Source organism: Callorhinchus milii, unplaced genomic scaffold (genome assembly GCF_018977255.1).
Source record: "Callorhinchus milii isolate IMCB2004 unplaced genomic scaffold, IMCB_Cmil_1.0 Scaffold3, whole genome shotgun sequence".
Lineage (NCBI taxonomy): Eukaryota > Metazoa > Chordata > Chondrichthyes > Chimaeriformes > Callorhinchidae > Callorhinchus > Callorhinchus milii.
The window spans coordinates 30,975,707-30,996,519 of record NW_024704744.1 but is presented as its reverse complement, the minus strand read 5'-3'; the positions used below and the strand labels follow the sequence as shown (position 1 = coordinate 30,996,519).

Here is a 20,813-nt window from a genome sequence, read left to right as displayed (position 1 = left end):
TGTAAGGGCGCTATATAAATGCAAGTAGTATAATATAAGCACTAGCTATATGTAAGCCAACTTAAACCTGCATCAAGTAAAAACGAACAGAAAGAATCAATCTTTTTTTACATTATCCTGAGACAGCGCAAAGAAATGCATCATTACACAAGGTATCAAAAGTACATTATTAAGGATCATTCTCAGCAACATTCCAGCTGCTGATCAAATGAGGCCACTGACAATGCTTTATTCACCAAAGACAATGTTTCCAGTCCAGATGGCTCATTCAAAGTTTCAGCTAATTAAGCAACTAAGTTGAAATTCAAAATACTAGGATTAAGCTGGCAAACATAGTGTATTTATGCATGCTACAAACCCAGCACTTTACACTTTTGAAAATCAAACCAGGAATATTTAGGAACATAGGAGCAGAAGCAAGTCATTGAATCTGTGGAATCTGTTCTACCATTTATTAGATTATGGCAAATAGGATCTTTAACATCTAGTACCATTTTCTTACCTTGTCCGTATACCTATACATCTTAATCAGTAACAGTAATAACAATAATCCTTGGATTTGGTATAACGTCTTATGTTGTTCAATCATCATTATTATTATTATCATCTCAAAGCGCTACGCAGGATTTACTGTAGAGCAGTGGTCGGCAAGCTTTCTGATTGGTCAACAAAATAATCAAAGAAATAACAAAATAGCATAGACTGATGCCATAAATCAAGAAATATTCAACCAAGAAACATTTATTTTGTTGGCCAACCAAAGAAGTTGCTGTGCATGGCTGTTTTGGGTGTCCAAAGTCCTGTTAACCCCATGTTTCTTTTCTACTGTTCACCGACCAACAATTGAAACATGTGGAAGAATGCTGATAATTGTATTTAGAAATACTTAATTATATTTAGACATCTAGAGGATCAGTGTTAGTGCCATCAGATTCATGGCAGATAATGATCTTCTGTTACATGATGGAGTGATGAGACAAAATGCATCTGACAGCTTGTTTCAGCTCACCCATAGTCTCATATCTCTGTTTTACAAAAAAGGGGTATAAGAACTTTGTGGACAGATACCCTGTAGAGTACAGCAATTGTATTTTGTAGGCAAATGAAGTAGCCAATTTGCATATAGCAATGTCCAACAAACAGCCATGAAGTTAAAGACCAATTTTACCTGGAACATTGTTGAAGATTCCAGGAGAAATTGCCTTCTCTTTTCAAGCAATACAATGGAAATCTTAATGTCTACCTGAACACACATACAAGATTTGGGTTCAATGTCTCATTCAAAGGACTGCACCTCTAGCAATGCAGCGCTCCCCCAACATTGTACTGGAGTGTTCATAAAACCATAACCATAGAAATTTACAGAACAGAAGAATTTCTGTGTTGACTCGTTAAGAGCGATAGAACTCCTTGATTCACACTAACTGCTGCTTTCAACAAATAGTGTTGAATCTGTCTGCATTTAGGAAGTATCTCAGCAAATATTACTTATGAAACATTCCTATTCATACAATGTCTGTTAAATTGCCATGTACTGCATTTCACTGAGGCAGATAAAACTGATGAGCAAAGACATTTACATAAGACAAATGGCCTTAATATTGACAGTTGCAAGATACACAAACGTTCTCCCTTTACCTGGCATATTCAAAGCCACTCCTGACTTTATGTAAGAGTTCAAATGCAAGAAGCAAATCGAACAATGGCCATGAACAACATTAATTATGAATGAATTTATGATAGACCTAATGGACACTTTGCAAAGTAAATTATGCTTAACTTCTTGATTTAGCATGATCAAATTAACATGCAGGCTTTTCCGTCAAGTTTCTACATACTGAAAGATATTAAAGCGTTGGAACATTTAAATTAAAATGAGCCAGAAAATGAGCAAGAAATTGTGCAGCCTGTGTAATACAATGCAAAACTCCCCAAATATCTTGGGAATGAAATAGAAATATCAGCTCAGAAGGCCAATCAACCCATTGTAAGCACTCAGTGTCATCTGTCAAACGGAGCTTTTCTTTTTGTCCCATTCCCCTGCTTTTTCATACATTTCCCTTATATCTTTAATCATGTTCCCTTTTAAATAATTGATACAACTTTAATAGCCACTTGCTGTAACACATTTCAAATACTAATGAGTCTTTTTTAAAAAAAAACTTCCTTGTTAATAAACTATGGAAAGTCTTTATTTTTTTTAGTACCTTCCTATGTGACACCTTACAAATCCTCATATAACTTTCGAATCCAAGAATGTTTGAAAAATTGTAGTCAGGACATCTTCTATTTCATCCTGGCCAACAAATCCCCAAATAAAATTGATCATTCACTTGATGTGAATGTGGGATATTCGTGGGATGTTGTTAGGGACAGTGAGAGGTTCCTGGACAGTATGATGGAGGAAACCATAACTCCCCTGAGGCTCAGGAGATGCTTGCATCTGGTTAATGCTCAGGGACAGGAAGGTTTCATCAGTCCTGCAGATAATGGGACCCCTGAGAGAGGGGTGATGGAGCCGTGGGCTTCAAACTTGATCAACGGATGTGAGTGTTTGATGGGCCAGACACCTCAAGAGGTGGTCACCTCACCCCACAGACTGAGGGTTCAGACGGAACATGACTGGGTGACTGTCCGGCATGGTAGGAAAAGGGGACAGGCTGGGCAGAATGCCCCCAATAGTGTAGCACTCTCAAACCAGTACTCTGTACTGAACATTGAGAGTGTTGACATCTCCAGGGAGGACAGTATAAACCGATTGGTAGAACAGGGGGACATAGGTAACAGGAGCAATGCTGTTGTCATAGGGGATACAACGGTGAGAGATATAGACCGACGTTTCTGTAACAGAAGACGGGAGTCAAGGATGATATGTTGTCTCCCTGGTGTAACGGTCTTAGACATCGCAGAAAGGGTGGATAAAATCTTCAGGGGGAAGGAGAACATCCAGAAGTGGTGATCCAGGTGGGGATCCATGATATTGGTTAAAAAAGGGCTGAGACTCTACAGGGTCAATATCAAAAGCTGGGGAACATACTAAAGAATCGAACATCCAAGGTGGCGATCTCTGGATTACTCCCTGTGCCTCGGGCAAATAAGTACCATAATGGCAGGATCAAGCATATGAATGCTTGGCTGGAGAAATGGTCCAGAAAAGAGGACTTCAGGTTTCTGGATCATTGGGACCAGTTCTGGGGCAGGTGGGACCTGTATCATATGGATGGGTTGCACCTAAACAGGGCTGGGGCGAATGTGCTTGCAGACAGGCTAACTAATGCTGTAGGGGAGGGTTTAAACTAGTTTTGAGGGGAGAAGGGAATGCAAAAAACGAAGAGCTAGAAAATGGAGAAAAAAAAACACGGGGGGAAGTGCAGAACAGGTCAAGTCAGTCTTGGAGTGCATGTGCCTAAATGCATTGAGTTTAGCAAACAAGATTGGTGAGCTGCAGGCTCAAGTGGTCACAGGGAGTATGTAGAAGTAGTAACAGAGACTTGGCTCAAGCATGGACAGGAATGGGAGCTGAATATTCCTGGCTATAATGTATTCAGGAAGGATAGGGAAGAAAAAAAAGGAGGGGGTGTGGCAATGTTAATCAAGGATACAGTTATAGCCGTGGAAAGGGTCGAGGTGCTGGAGGGCCCCAAAACAGAATCTATCTGGTTAGAGTTAAGGAACAAAAAAGGAGCTGTTACGCTGGTAGGGGTATACTATAGACCATCAAATAGTGGGAAGGAAATAGATGAGCAGATCTGCAAGCAGATCTCAGACAGATGCAAGGCCAATAGAGTCGTGATAATTGGGGACTTTAATTATCCCAACATAGACTGGCAAAACAACAGCGCAAAGGGCAAGGAGGGGGAAATATTCCTAAAATGCATACAGGACAACTTTCTTGATCAGTACGTTTCCAGCCCAACAAGGAAGGAAGCAGTGCTAGATCTAGTTCTGGGGAATGAAGTAGGGCAAGTGGAGCAGGTTTCAGTGGGAGAGCATCTGGGCAATAGTGATCATAATAATAATAATCCCTGCATTTGATATAGCGCTTTTCACGTCTTCTAGACGTCCCAAAGCGCTTCACAGAATTTACTGTAAAGTGAATTGACTGTATATTTGTGGGCGAACGCAGCAGCCAATTGCGCACAGCAATGTTTCACAAACAGTCATGGATTGAAAATGACCAATTTATTATTGTTTTGTTTTTTTGGAGGGATTATTATTAACATCATTAGATTCAGAGTGCATATGGAAAGAGACAAGGAACCATTTAAGGTGAAGGTATTCAACTGGAAGAGGGCAAATTTCAGTGAGTTAAAAAGGGACCTAACCAAGGTGGACTGGAAAGAAAGATTGGCAGGTAAAACAACTAAAGAGCAGTGGGAAGTCTTCAAGGATGAGATAGCTCGGGGACAGAATAAATACATTCCCACAAAAGGGAAAAGTAGGGCTTCCAAACCTCCCTGGATGACGAAGGTAATTATATCTAGAATGAAGCAGAAAAAGGAGGCGCATGACAAATGTCAAACCCAAGATACAGAAGACAACCAAATAGATTGTAGGAAGTGCAGAAGAGGTTTGAAAAAGGAAATAAGAGGGGAAAAAAGATTATACGAAAAAAGGTTAGCAAGTAACACTAAAGCGAATTCTAAAATATTTTACAAGCATATCAAGAAAAAAAGGCTAGTCAAAGGTAGCGTGGGGCCAATTAAGGACCAAGGGGGAAATCTTATTGTGGAGGCAGAGGGCATGGCTGATGTGCTGAATGAGTACTTTGCATCTGTCTTCACAAAAGAAGTGGAAGCACCAAATGCCGCAGTATCGGAGGAAAGTGTAGAGGAAATGGATAGAATAAGTATAAACAGAGAGGAAGTACTGAAAAGGTTGACTGCCAAAGGACTGGAGAGTGGCCAATGTTACTCCCCTGCACAAAAAGGGACAGAAGGATAAACCTGGGAACTACAGGCCAGTCAGCCTAACATCAGTAGTGGGGAAACTCCTGGAGACTCTAATCCGGGACAGAATAAATCTTCACTTAGAAGAATATGGGTTAATTAGGGACAGCCGACATGGATTTGTTAAAGGCAAATCTTGTCTAACAAATGTAATAGAATTTTCGATGAGGTAACGGAGAGGGTGGATAAAGATAGTGCAGTTGATGCAGTTTATATGGACATTCAAAAGGCATTTGACAAAGGGCCACATGAAAGACTTGTAAGAAAGATAGAAGCCCATGGTATAAAATGGACAGTGGCAGCATGGATCCAGAACTGACTGGGAGACAGAAAGCAGAGAGTTGTGGTGAATGGCTGCTTTTCTGACAGGAAGGAAGTGTACAGTGGCGTCCCCCAGGGATTGGTATTAGGACTACTGTTCCTCTTAATATACATAAATGATCCGGACTTGGGTATAGCAAGCACCATTTCCAAGTTTGCGAACGACACAAAGTTAGGTAGGGTGGTAAACAGTGAGAAGGATAGTAGCCAACTGCAGGAAGACATAGACAAAATGGTAAAATGGGCAGACACATGGCAGATGAATTTCAATGTGGAGAAATGCGAGGTAATGCATTTTGGTAGAAAGAATGAGGAGAGGCGATATAGTCTAGGTAATACAGTCTTAAGGGGGGTAAAAGAACAGAGAGACCTAGGGGTGCAGGTAAATGAATTCTTGAAGGTGGCAGGACAGGTAGATACAGCTATAAAAAGGGCATATGGGATACTAGGTTTTATAAATAGGGGCATAGAGTACAACAGTCAGGAGGTTATGATTAACCTATATAAAACACTGGTTAGGCCTCAGTTAGAATACTGCGCCCAGTTCTGGGCACCACACTATAGGAAGGATGCTCCTTTCCTCCTCCTCTACCTTTCCTCCTCTACCCTCAACTCCATGACCACCGATGTCCTGACAGCCTGCCTGTCCGACATCGAGTCCTGGACGAGAGACAACTTTCTTCAGCTCAATGTGCGTAAAACTGAGGCTATCCTGATTGGATCGCGTCAGCGCCTCCGCACCTCAGGCGCTGACACCATCAGCATCCAAGGCTGCACTCTCCACCTCTCAAAGCCAGTCAGGAACCTCGGCGTTTTGTTCGTCCCTGAGCTGTCCTTTCTCCCTCATATCCGCGCCACAACTGGCACCGCCTTCCATCACCTCTGGAATATCGCCAGACTACGGCATTACCTCACCCCTCACGTTGCTGAAACTCTGGTCCACGCCTTTATCACCTCAAGGATGGACTATGGAAACTCTCTCCTCGCCGGCCTTCCCGCCACCTCCCTCCACAAGCTGCAGGTCATTCAGAACTCTGCAGCTCATGTACTGTCCCGCACCAGGCTTTGCGACCTCATCACTCCCACCCTCGCTCACCTCCACTGGCTCCCCATCCCCCAGAGGATCGAATTCAAAATCCTCATCCTCACCTACAAGGCCATTCACGGCCTTGCGCCCTTCTACCTCTCCGACCTACTATCCCCCTACCTACCTGCCTATACCCTCCGTTCCTCTGGCTCCGGTCTGCTCCACATCCCCCGCCCCAATTGCCACCAATGGCCGGGCCTTCAGCCTCTCAGCCCCTCGGCTCTGGAACTCTATCCCCCAGTGCCTTCGCCTTGCCTCCTCCCTTTCCTCCTTCAAGGCCGGTCTCAAGACTTTTCTCTTTGACCGTGCCTTCAGCTCCCCTCTCGACTCTCTACCCCTCCTCGCTCCCTCCCTTCCCTCCTCTCACCCTGACCATTTCCCCCCTGCTCGGGTCCTGACCCAACTGTACAGCGCCTTGGGACGTCCTCCCGATGTGAAAGGTGCTCTATAAATGGAATCTTGTTGTTGTTGTTAAGGCATTGGAAAGGGTGCAGAGGAGATTCACAAGGATGGTACCAGGAATGAGGGACCTTGATTATGGGGAAAGGCTAGAGAGGCTGGGATTATTCTCATTGGAGCAGAGAAGGTTACGAGGAGACCTAATAGAGGTCTTCAAAATCATGAGGGGATTTGATAGGTTAGAAAGTGAAAAACTGTTTCCATTGGTGGGTGTGTCGGTGACTCGAGGTCACAGATTCAAAATAGTATCTGAAAGAAGCAGAGGGGAGGTGAGAAGAATTTTTTTCACACAGCGAGTTGTTCGAATCTGGAACGCATTGCCTGAAAGGCTGGTCGAGGCCGATTCAATAACTACTTTTAAAAATGCGGTGGACGGGTATTTGAGGAGGACGGGTTTGCAGGGTTATGTGGAAAGGGCTGGGGAGTGGGATTGACATTAATTGCTCTATTCAAAGAGCCGTCACAAACTCGATGGGCTGAATGGCCTCTTTTTGTGCTGTACGATTCTATGATTCTATGTGCAATTAGACTGCTGCTTTCATCCACAAAATACACAGTCACTACACTTTACAGAAGGTATGAGGCAGTGCGGAAAGCAACGAGTGAACTTGGATGCTAATTGGGTGGGCCAGAACCTTGGTTTAACATTTCATCTAAAGGATGACACCTCCAACAATGCAGCACCACCTTATTGAAGTGTCACCCTAGACTACGTGAATCTACGCGAGTGTCATCCAAGGCTATGTGAGTTCAAAGTCCTAAAATGGAGCTTGAATTCACAACCTTCTGACTTGGAAGCAAGTGTGCTACCAACTGAGGCAGCCATACACAATAGAACATGTTTTAAAAGCAAGGGTGTGATGGATTAGAACACGAGTCTTTCAACTTTGGAAGATAGCCTCAGATGTAAGCCAGTGAAGGGTACAGAAATCAAATTACATTTTCTGATTCACATCCAATTTTACATGATGGAATCTGGAGATATATTAGGTCTAATTTGTTGGTTGGGCTAACCATGTGCAAAACCATGTGCACACAGAGGGAATTACAGGTGCTGTTAATTATGCAATTATCCCATTTGGTAATCATTTTGGTTAGTGGCTAATAACATAAAGGACACCTATAATTCTCTCAACACATTTTGCTACACATGGTTATCACAACTCTTAAATAAGATAGTCAGTAGCTGATCTAAAAGGGAGTTTAGAAGGAACATCTTTATGCAGAGGGTGGTTAGAATGTGGGACGCATTGCTAGAAGCTGCCGTTGAAATAAAAAGCGTCAATGTATTTAAGAGTAAATCATGCATATATGAGGGAAAGGGGGAATAGGGGATAATGAGAGGGAAATAGGAGAGATGGTAGCCCTTGTAACATAACATAACATGTAGGAGCAGGACTAGGCCATTCAGCCCTTCGAGCCTGCCCCGCCATTCAATCATGGCTGATCTTCTAATCTAACTCCAGATAATAACCTAACCTGCCTTATCCCCGTATCCCTTAATCCCTTTTGCAATAAGAAATCTATCTATCTCAGAATCCCTTTTGCAATAAGAAATCTATCTATCTCTATCTATATGATATACACTGGGATGTTTTTTCTACATATTTATACAAAGGAAACTGGTCCACTCTATTGACCAATTGGAACCCATTCTCTTTGTATGTCTGGACTTCCTTTCACATCTAAAAGAAGCAGCTAGAATCTACATTGTTTCACACAAATTACATAAATTTATATACTTCAAGATCGGTTTGCAATATAAATATGCATTATATATAAAATATAATACAATTTTAAGATTAAAATATTATATGCTAAAAATATATATAAATTTGGCATTCTTTTAGAAGAAAACAGGTGTATAACTAAACTTCTGATCAAGGAAAAAATTTGCCACTAAACGCTGCTGGCTGCTTGATACCAATTCCTGAATAATCCTAATGGAAACAAATATTTTTATAGTTTGGAAGTAATTATTAGAGACAATTAGTAGTGCTTCAGGGGAAGATAAAATTCAGTCCTATATCCATTCCGCATGTTCATACCGTTTCATCAATAAGTTTCATTAATTCTCTGTAAGAGCGACTTGGAATCTTCATTTACATCATGACAAGTTGGCACAAGCAGAGAGTTCTGACTTTGTTCGTTACACTCCAGACAAGACACCTTTGACTTTTGTTTATCGCAGATACTAAGCTCTCGCTTCAAAACATACACATAATTTAATCAATCTTTGCATAACATGTCTTAATTACCCATTTATGGTCGCAGCTATTGTATTCTGCTAATCCTCTTTTGCATGCACCAATACATTTAGGGTTTTAGGCTCACAAGAAAACACATTAATCCTCCACTGCATAAACATAATAGTGTTGCTTCTGATTAGGTTTGATTTCAGACTTCCTTGTTTAATGTACAAAAGGTTTATTCCAGTCCAGTTGTAACCTGGAGATGGTAGAAATGCCTGATGAATGCTGTAGAAGCATTTTTCTTTAAACTGGAAGCTGCATGCAGCGTATTTATTCAAGACATTGATCATACTTGCAAAGGATGTTTATTACTTCACAGTTGGATTCACACTCCTGGAAAGAATCCCACATATTAAACATGGCTAAGTCTTCATTGTGCTCCATGAAGGCATCTGAAGGACCCTACATCCCTTTGTGAAGGTTTTCACAGGGTAGAATCTTTAGAGCACAAGATGAAGCCTCATTCATTCCTTAGTGCCTTTCTTCATCCAATGGAGCTATCTACTCTAATCCCAATCTCATGCGCTTTCCCCATTTATTTAAATATTTTTCTTACAATATTTGTGGAAATTTCAATTTAGTTATTTAACGCTCAATGGTAGTACTTTGTCTCTCAATCAGAAGGTTGTGGATTCAACTCAGTGTAGGGGCTGACATTGAATACTGCGCTAGTGGAGCGCTGCAATGCTGGCCGTGTCGTCCTTTGGGTGAGATATTAAACTAAAGTTCACTTGAACAGGTATAAATGGAATCTCAAGCAATCCCGTGGCACTATTCAAAAAGAGAAGGAAGTTTCTACCAGTGATCTGGCCCAAAACACACAGATAAAATTGGTTAGTCACTTTATGGGCTGTTTGAGGGACACTATTGTCTAGAAATTAGGTGACCATTTTCACCTGTAAAATACACAATCATTACATTTTGAGGTAAATTCTGTTAAGTGCTTGGAGAAGTCATCCCGACATGAAAAGTGCTTACCAAATTAAGGGTCATTATTTATTGATGACTCAATTGTGAGAATACATTTATAAATATTACACTTAGATATACATTACGCTACATTACTCAAATAATTAATGTAATGAAGGGAAATCTCTTTCCCTTCACTACATCAAATGCTGTACTTTATGCATGTTCCTTTAGAGGCTTTGAAAAAGACCAAAGCAAAACAAAAGCTTTTGTGGTGTGCTGATTAAATGAAATGTGCCAATTTTTCCAAGCCAGTCTTCTCTTCTCATACAACACTCTTCTTTGTAATAGTCACAAAATACTGTAATCCCTTAGCTAGACTTAAATCTAGATCAGCATTTACTACCATCATATCTCTTCAGAGTTTCACACCATCACTCACATGGAGCAATTACACAGGGCAAGAAGATTCTTAATTGCTTTGAGAAAACAGAGTATAAAACAGTCACATCTTCACATTGACTGCTGTGCACATTTCACAGAACATGTCAACTGGGTCAACATAAGGAAGTGATTCACACCTCAATTTGAGTGTAACAATGAACTTTATGACTAGTTGTAATTCAGATCGTCCTGACATACTATATATCTTGTCACAAGAGTTTAAAACCACCCATCATATGGATAGTTTATACATTACTTAATACAATGCAAGCTGGTCTTTAACTGCCATAAAACACTGCAGGCTAAGCCTCCGTGTTGAATTTGTAATATGCCTGATGCACTCCTTTTCATAGAAAATGCCACTGTAGGAATTATAATCAGGAATTCATACTTCGAGAAGTTAAGAGAAACACAGTGGTGTGTTGATGTTTCTGGCACAAAACTATTGTTCTGTGTGTTCGATTTCAGTGGTGGCAATAGGAAAGTGGGATGGTTTGTGAAAATTTTGATTTAATTAACCATCGTTATACAGAAACAAATAATGAAGCAGAAGTACCAGCCAATCTAATTATGGCTATCAAGCTGGGTACTTATACTACTGTAAGCTAACAAGGTCAATTACAAATGGTGCATATTCATTCTTACCAAAAATACCTGCAATTATCAGCTCCTCAAAGGGTACGCATCTGTGCATGTACTCTGATCTTTAGCAACTCATTCTTTATAGAGTTGATGGCTTTGAATTTATTTATTAAAAGGTCCAATCCTAAATTGCGTGGTTAGGCACAACAAATTCCATTCAGCAATGCATGCTGCATATTTGACAACACACAACTATAATACAAAATCTATTAAAGGCTGGCAAATCAATGAGCGTACCACCTCATGGAATTTTTAATCCAAATGTTGGCTAGATGTAAATGAGGACGTGTCCAGATGTTTATTGCATCATACAACAGTTTTGCCAGTGACACGTTTTAACACTGCTGACAGTTCTATATTTTACCAAATAAAGCAACTGAATAATTAAGAGGTTTTGCTCATTCTGATCACCTGTGGAACCTTTACCGTAATAGAAGGAAAAAGAAATCAAACAAAATTCAGGATTGGAAGAAATTGTGAAAATAACAAAAATTACTGAGTGAAAGAGCATACATTGCATAATTCATAATAACCATTGGCATTGCAAACAGTAATATTGAATCACACTAGGGAACTGCATAAAAACATTTGAGTTCCAAGCAGTTTGCCTTCTTGCACTTACTAATACAGTAAAATATATTTGAAGTGACTATTGTTTACTATTAATTACCTAGAAATATTTCATATTATAATAATAATCCTTGCATTTGATATAGCAATCCCCCCTCAAAACAGCCATTATCACCCCCACCTTGAAGAAACCTTTCCTTGACCCATCACAACTACCTAGCTACCGGCCCATCTCAAATCTCCCCTTCCTATCCAAGGTCCTTGAAAGCCATTGCCTCGCAGCTTCGTTCTTTCCTCTCCTCCCACTCCCTCCATGAACCCCTCCAATTGGGTTTTTGTGCTACCCACAACACGAAAATTGCTCTGGTCAAGATCGCAAACGACATCCTGACATGTGTGACCAGGGCTCCCTCTGCCTCTTCGTCCTCTCCGCCGCCTTTGACACCATGGACCATTCAATCCTCCTCCACCGTCTCTCCTCCCACCTCAACCTTCAAGGTTCTATCCTTGACTGATTCAGGTCCTATCTTTCACACCGCCTCCACTTCACTGCGGCAAACCTCTTCTCCTCCAGCCCCCGCACTGTCTCATGCGGTGTTCCTCAGGACGAGTGACAACTTTCTCCAACTCAACTTCAGCAAGTCCGAGGCCATCCTGATTGGCTCGCTAGTCGCCAGTGCCTCCGCACCTCGGGCGCTGGCAGCATCAGCCTCCACGGCTGCACAAAGCCAGACAGGAACCTGGTGTCTTGCTTGAACCTGATCTGTACTTCCTCCCCCATATCCGCGCCATGACCAGCACAGCCTACCACCACCTCCGCAACATTGCCAGACTCCGCCACTCTCTCACCCCTCAGGCTGCCGAAACCCTCACCCACGCATTTGTCACATCAAGGTTCAATTACGGGAACTCCCTCCTCATCGGCCTTCCCAACTCTTCCCTTCACAAGCTGCAGATCATACAAATCTCTGCAGATCGTGTACTCTCATGCACCAGGTTCCGTGACCCCATCACTACCACCCTCGCCCAACTCCACTGGCTCCCCATCCCCCAGAGGATCGAGTTCAAGATCCTCGTCCTCAACTTTAAGGCCATGCATGGCCTTGTCCCCTCCTACCTCTCTGGCCTGCTGAGTCCCTACCAACCTGCCCACTCCCTCCGTTCAGCGGGCTCCGGCCTGCTTCATGTCTCCTGCCCGATCCACTTTACCATTGGTGGCCGGACTTTCAGCCTCTGTGCCCCCACACTCTGGAATTCCATCCCACAGTCCCTTCGCCTCACTTCCTCCCTTGCCTCCTTGAAGGCCTGTCTCACGACCCTTCTCTTCGATTGTGCCTCTGGTCGCCCTCCCACCTCTCTGCCTTCCCTCACCCCTACACCACCCCTCCCCCATGCTCAGGCCCCGACACCTGACTGTTCAGCGCCTTGGAATGTCCTCCCGCCGTGAAAGGTGCTCTATATATGTAATTTTGTTGTTGTTGTAGCATCTTATCATGTCTTCAAGACTTCTCAAAGCGCTTCACAGAATAGACTGTAAAGTAAATTGACTGTATATTTTGTGAGCGAAATGCGGCAGCCAATTGCACACAGCATATTGGATTGAGTGACCAAATTATTATTATTATTTATTTATTTTTGAAGAGATAATTACACCCGGAAAAGCCATCTGCCTATCGAATACCAACCAGGTTCCTACTTATTCCTAGGTAAACAGAGGCACGTGGAGTAAGGTAACTTGCCCAAAGTTTCGCCCTGCCAGGAATCAAACCCAGGGCCTCTCGCTTACGATGCGAATGCTCTAACCACTGAGCTACAGGACTCCATGTGTATACATTGAGTTTACAGAATACAAGCACTGATAAGGGTATTGACGGCCCAAGGGGAGGTGTAGAGGTGGGGTAAAGTTGAATGAGTAAACACGCAGATGTGGGGTTTAAAGGACAGTTGAGAATCTAACAGGAAAAGAAGCCTTCATGGAATTCCAGGAAGTTAAACATTTGTAAGAAGAACAAAATACCAGGGTTGATTCTTTTCATCTAAATACAGACCAAGCCGGAGAAGTTTCTTAATCTTGCAGGGCACACATACCAATGCTTCAGTAATCGCACAATTTCAGATGTCTAAAACAAAAACAGAAGTCGTTGGGAATACTCAGAAGGTTCTGATGAATTGTCGTGGACCCGATACGTTGAATGACTTTCCTTTCTCCATAGATGCTGCCTGACCTGCTGAGTGTTCCCAGCGACTTCTGTTTTTGTTTCAGATTTTCGGTATCTGCCGTATTTTGCGTTTTGTTCAGGATGTCTATGTTAAGCTTTAAATATTTAGCTGAACATAAACGTCTTCCCACAAGGTACATAGTTACCAAAACGTCCTTGTACCTAATTTTGTATAAACATAGTTTTGATTTATCTTCCTCTCCCTTTTTCTCCTGAAGAGGGTGGCTCATGCTGGGGTAAGCTACCAAAGGTGCCAACAGCTTACCAAAACGGTCATCCATCACACACAGGCCACGACAGACTTAAAGGGAAATTCATTTTTTTTTCATTCAATATCCACACACACTTCCCAGGCAGGCGCATGGGTCATTGATCAGAATGAATCATGAAGCCAGCGATAAAATCTCCTCTGCCTAGATTTCAACCTCACTTTCTTTACCTTTACTTTCAGGGAAACATTTTGTGAAGGCCAGTTACTGATTTACGACCAGGTAGAAATAATGTCTTGTACAATAATAACACTGCGCAAAACCAGAAGCTACTCTAATTCTCAAGACCAACTTCAGCCCGTAACGGTTAATCAATCTGGAAAATATCACAACCCTTGTGCAGCCGTTTAGACTTTCAGTCCAATGAGTGAGCTCATTTGTTGTAATATGGATATTTACAGCAGGTCAATCAGCTTCTGGAAGAGAAAATTAGCGGAACGTTTTGGGCATGCTCTTTCATCAGTCCTGATCGGGTTTCTGTCTACAACATTAATCTATTTTTCTCAACTCTAAAGGAACAAGACAATATAGATCATGACAGGCTGTTTCAACTTGTCCAGAATAGTAGAACCAGAGGACGTGGACTGCGATTGAAAGGGGGTAAATTCAGAATGCATCTTCACAAACATTATTTCAGCGAGCGAATAGTGAAGCTGAGGAACAGGCTCCCTAGGGAGACGGTTGAAGCAGGAAGTGTTAATTCTTTCAAACACAAATTAGTCTTCTTTTAGGAAATAACATAATGGGATAAACTACATAGGTAGTTTGGGACATATGTGCACACAACTAACAGGAAACTGGAAGGCGATCAAGATGGACCTTGGTCTTTTTTTGTTTAGCATTTCTTATATTCTCTTTCAGATACTGATTTAACTGTTAGAGATTTCCAGCCGTTCTGTTTAAGATGAAATTTCTTTTAAACTATCTGCAGTTTTTCTTCTGATTTTACATGTTATGTCAGCATTGAAATCTCTCCAAATTAGCGTAGATCCTTCAACCGAGGGTGGGAGGGGTGAAGAGGGAGAAGCTAAACAATATGACCATGTTTCAAGGAGATTATAATTATGAGTAATGTACGGTACTTTCTAGATGGCTTCCTCAATAAGTGTTGCTTAGGAGTACAACTAGGTGTGAGGAAAGGTCAGGTAAGCAGGATTGAATGGATTGCTCTGAAAGAAGCTGACACATACACAATGGGCTGAATGATCTTCTTCTGTATCGTAAATTTTTATGGTTCTAAGTAATCCAAATGAGGATTTCATTTGGAGGCAGAGAAATCCATCTGATAATAGGAAGCAAGTCATCCCAAACCCACACACGGAAAACAGCCCAGATTTTATATCACATCTGAGTGCAATTCCTGTTCTGAGATATGACTTTACTCAGTACCCTTATTAAGGACTTCAGTTAGAAATATTAGATACCAATGTTTTAGAAACTTGAACTGAGTGAAAACCCCAACAGGCTGTTGAGGGGGAAACTGGATATCAAAAGTGGCAAGGGCATAAATCTTGAATTTCACCAAAACAATCCAATTTTCAGAATGAACGACAACAATAACTTGCACTTATATAAAGCCCTCCATGTAGGGTAGTGTCTCAGAGCACTTACCAGTGGCAGAGCCTGACGTTGAGCCGGGGGTGGAGAGGGGGCGAGGAGGAGAGATTGAGGGGAGTGTTCCAGAGTTTTTCGGCGTAGTGGCTGAAAGCGCAACCTCTGAAGGTGGAGCGGAGGGTGCAAGGGTCGAGTAGGGGGCCGGTGCCAGTCAAGCAGAGGCGTCGGGTGGTGGATTGGGGAGTGAGGGGGTCAGAGAGGTAGGGGGAGATGCCAGAGAGTGAAGGGATTTGAACACGAGTGTGAGGATCACTTTACCGGAGAAGCTCTCCGGTAGAGAGAAAAAACAACGTCACAGTTGGTGCAAACCCTCCAAATGGCATGATGATCATCTGGAGATTGGATAGCACTGCAATGTTATGATTAAAATGTTATGATTAAAAACCTGTTGAACAATTTGCAGTGAGTATTGATATTTACAATATAGGCACTGGGCTCAAATGGANTTTTTGTCAAAGAAGAATTTTTTCCCTTTGTTGAAGCACTATTGAGCCAAGAATGAAAGGCATTCAATAGCTCTGTGATAAATAGCACAGCTCTTTAGGGAAGCTACAACCCACATGGCTTAATCTAAATGTCCACTTAGCAGATTTTCAATACAGCACTCAGACCCAGGCGAAAGACAAATCCTGGCTCTCATGACTATAGAGAGTACTAAATCCCCTACATGTTTAGAATAATTCTAAAGTTAAATAATAACGTAACCACATGGTACAAGCAGAATACTTGATGCAATTGCAACATTCTATTAAAATCATCACTCACAAGTTAATGGAATCTATGTTCATGTACACATACATGTGATGCGTATGCATATGTCTCAAAGATAGTTGCATTTAATTTTTAAAATTAAGTCTCTGGAAAATAGCCCCAAGAAAATAAGTCATAGCTGATCTGAGAAAAAATATTTTCTTCCATAAATGTATGATGACAAGAATAAACTTGGCTCATACATCAAGGACCCGAAGAGCAGAAACCGAATACATTTTGCAGAGCCTGAAGCATTTAATCTTACTGGCACCATCAGTCCTATCTGCCAAAGCAGTAAATGAAAGGAACAATTTTCAAATAGGAAGTGCAAACCTTGGCATATTGAGAGCCAAGCAGCACTGCACAGTCTTATCCCTACCATTTAAAATTAGGCATTGAAGAACTGAACACAACTGAAGAACTTAGAATTCTATTTTAACATGGTTGATAACCATTTAATCAACAAATATTGCTGAATATGATAACTGGCTTCCATATGCAGAGTCACATCATATGTATTCTTTCCAGATGGGTGCATTATGAAATTTAAATTTGCAGGACTACTGTGGGATTTAAATTGCAACTTTCAGGGATGGCTACAACGTAGAAAGGAGAAATTGCCCCCTTGCAAGAGACATCAAGAGGATTTCATAATTCATTCCCAAGTCATTTGCCTCGGTGAAAACCACTCGACTTCTATTTCTGTAGTCAAACGGTAACATGTTGAACTTCCTGAATGGGAGAAAGATGGAATTTGAAGACTAATTTGAATTACTCAAGTCAACTGTCACAACTGTTATGTGATTAGATCTTCAATTTTCAACTGAATTTAAATGTATGTGTGAGTGCATTGCACCGGTTCTCATCCAATATTATGGTAAAAACGGATTTAAAATAATTCTAAAGTATGATTTTTTTTCTTTTTAAAAACTATTTCCATTGACATGTTTGGCCAGGAAAATAACCATTTTGATGTAACTGTATATGGAAACATTAATAGCAATTTCCAATTCATATTGGGATGAACTTAGCAGAATTGTTAAACTGGCATTGATATGATCCACCAGATGGCAGTACATTCCTCTCGGGATTGGAGTCCCTTTCAAATCCCATCACCTGTCATATTTTATTTTGCACCAGCTGATTTGTGTTTGGTAAATTATAGGTATTATGATGGCATCTAAGTTAGATCATTTTGCTGATTATTTGCCAGCATTGATCTGTCAAGGAGGGTGAAATTCCCAATCTAAAAGAAGCAAATTTTACTGATCGAATCAAAGGCCTCTCTGTAAAATATTAACCGTGGCAAGAAAATTAACTTAAGCAAAAATAAATTAACACACCCAAAAATAATAAAATTGGGAAGCAACAGTTAAGGAATACCAAAAACATTATCCCATTCCTTTATAAATGAATACAATTCTGAAATCACTGAAGTGGGTGTTCCTTCGTGCTCCACACCGATACAAATAATACAGCAATATATGTATATAAAAATCGAAAACAAATTACTGGCTTTAATGTTATTTTATCTATAATTGCCAAAACCTATCAGAGCGTTCACGATAATTATTGAATACGATTTTGTAGATGCAGCAGACACTTTACACACAAACTCCCAGACAACGATGAAATGAATGACCATTTTATCTGGAGGATTACTGACCTGGATATTGGGAACAAAACTCTTTTTGAATTCTGATGGGCTGTCAATCTCACCCACACAAGTACATGCACACCACCTTCTTTCCTCTCCCTCCCCTCATTCGGCCTGTCTCCTTCTCCCATTTTTCAACTTCTTGTGCCTCTCATTTCTCTCTCTTGCACACACACATATTCTGCCACATTTTTATCTCTCTTTTTTTGCACACTTACCAAAAGTACAAACACTGGCCTTTATGCTACGGAGAAAAATAAATCTCAGGATATATGTTGTGTTCCTGGCAATCTGATGCACATGTACACAACACGATTTTTTTTGCCGGTATTTTAGCCCCGTAGTTTGCACTTGCATTGGAGATCAATGCAGATTAATAGACATGCAGATAATTGATGTTTTACCATACCATCAAATCTGCTGAATCAGTGAAATTGACAAGGAGTTTAATTGGCTTCAAACATAGGGTTGCAATTTATGTATAAATTGCTACAGTTTTGCCAATTGGAAGAAAAGAAACAAGATTGCCTTTTGGTTTATCAATTGTTCACAGTACAGTACTACAATGCGGCAACATTAATTGTAATCCTTGCGTTTGATTTCGCGTCATCAAAAGGTCTCAAAGCACTTCACAAGATTTACTGTGAAGTGCAGTGACTTCAATTGTAGGTGAACATGGCAGCTAATTTACACACAGCAGTGTCTCACAAAAAGATAAGCAGTGTCTCACAAAAAGATAAAGTTAATTACCAATTTTATGTGGCGGACTGTTGCCTAGGACACCGGGAGAAACTCCTTTTTTGAGAAACACGATGAGATCTTTAACATCTACCTGAACTCACAGATGATACCTCAGTTTTACGATTCACCCAAAGTACAGCTACCTCCAACAATGCACTCACTCATCATTGTAATGAAGAGTCAGTCTTGGATCCCAATACCTGACTTAAATCCACAAGCTTCCAATTCAGATGAGAGAATCTGCCAACGGAGTCAGGATGACATCTATAAAATTTTAAAGTTATTGTTGCTCAGTTGGTAGCACTCTGGCCTCCAAGTCAGAAGGTTGTGTGTTCAAGACCAACATCAGGGCATTCTGTTCGAAGACTGGCTTGATACTTAAATGCAGTGTAAAGAGAACACTTGCTTTATCAGAAGTGCTTTTCTTCGATAAGACATTAAATCAATGTCCTGTCTGCCTGTTCAAGTGCACATAAAATATCCCTTGGTACCATTTTAAAAGGGAAGGGAGTTTCTCCTGTTGTCCTGGCCAATCATCTCCGAGATAGATTGGTAACTCACTGTATTGCAGAGTGTGAGATGTGGTTACAAATTACAGTCACTACACCCTACAGTAAAATCCTGTGAAGTGCTTTGAGATGTTTCAATGATGTGATAAATTGCTACATCAAAAGCAAGAATTATTATTACAGTATCATTGTTCTTTCCTTAAAAGTTACTTATGAGACTGGTTCTGGAAAGAGAAAAAATAGGAGACACAGTCAACCACAATGGAGAAAGAGTTAATAATTGCACTGTACAAACCCTTAAAATCTTCCATTGAAATCCATCAATATGGAACAGTCATAATTTACTTTGAAGATACTAAGTATGTGTATTAAATTTGAATATTCATTTGGAAAATGAAAATAAAAAATTTATAACCCAAAGGAAAAACTGGTTTGAATTTTCCATTACCAAAAGCTCATATTTCTAGAGGATTTTTCCCCAGTGATACACTTAACCATGTGCTTGATGAACTTCTCCTTAGCTTAACATATTATGTCATTAAATAACACCTTACAATATTATCACAATATATCATTAAGACACATTATAATACACACTGCACAAGATTATTTTCCAATCAACCGATGTCTTTTGCTCATCAATCAGTTTTATTTTCTTCTCAAAGTTTCCATAATTTGCCTGTCTCGTAGTTTACAAAGGTTAAATAGCAACTGCAATGTATTTAGATACAATATAATGTTTCAATGTAATATTGTTGCACAAAGGGAATGTAAGCCCGGAATTATACTTTCAGATACCCCATGCCACAGGCTCCGTTCGGGCTGTGACAGGCAATTTCAGGATAGAAACCAGGAAGTATTTCTTTACACAGAAGATGATTAATAAATGGGTCATCAAGCAAGGACCACAAGACTCATTTAAGAAATAGCTTGATGCTGAAAGGTAAAGGAAGTGGGATGTGTGTTCTGGAAGGGTGAAATCAAATGGGCTGAAGGACTTTCTTCATCCGAACCTCTCTTGTGAAAAAAATAAACTGGAAATTGGCCAAAATAAGGATGATAGTGGGTAAGGACTAAACTGATTTGAAAGCACTAATCAGTGTGAAATTCTTACTCGGCACTTTCTATCTTCAACAGTACATTCTTGAAATTCCCATCGCTTCTGAAAAGGAGGGAAAAAATGATAAAGCAAAGCCAGCATTGCCAAACCTGTAGAAAGGTGGAACACTGGTTGAACGCCATGAGCCCGCTATCAATCCTCCAGATAAATTGGCTGTTCATTTCATAGCTGATTAAGGACCAGCTGTGTATAAATTGGCCATCAACTTTGCCTTTGAAAGCACAGTCACTACACCTGATAACAAATACCTGTTATGTGCCGTGCAACATTTGGACATAAGAACTGCTGTATCAAACACAAG

The 20,813-nt window shown here is 40.8% G+C and overlaps 1 protein-coding gene and 1 non-coding gene across 10 annotated transcripts in view; both read right to left on the bottom strand.

The window, feature by feature from the left end:
- Positions 1 to 20,813, bottom strand: part of ptprk (protein tyrosine phosphatase receptor type K) — a 367,918-nt gene that overhangs the window by 182,832 nt on the left and 164,273 nt on the right. The gene's annotated exons all lie outside the window — the stretch shown is intronic.
- trnat-cgu lies at positions 13,381 to 13,453 on the bottom strand. Its single transcript has one exon. It is a non-coding gene; the product is annotated as a tRNA-Thr (tRNA).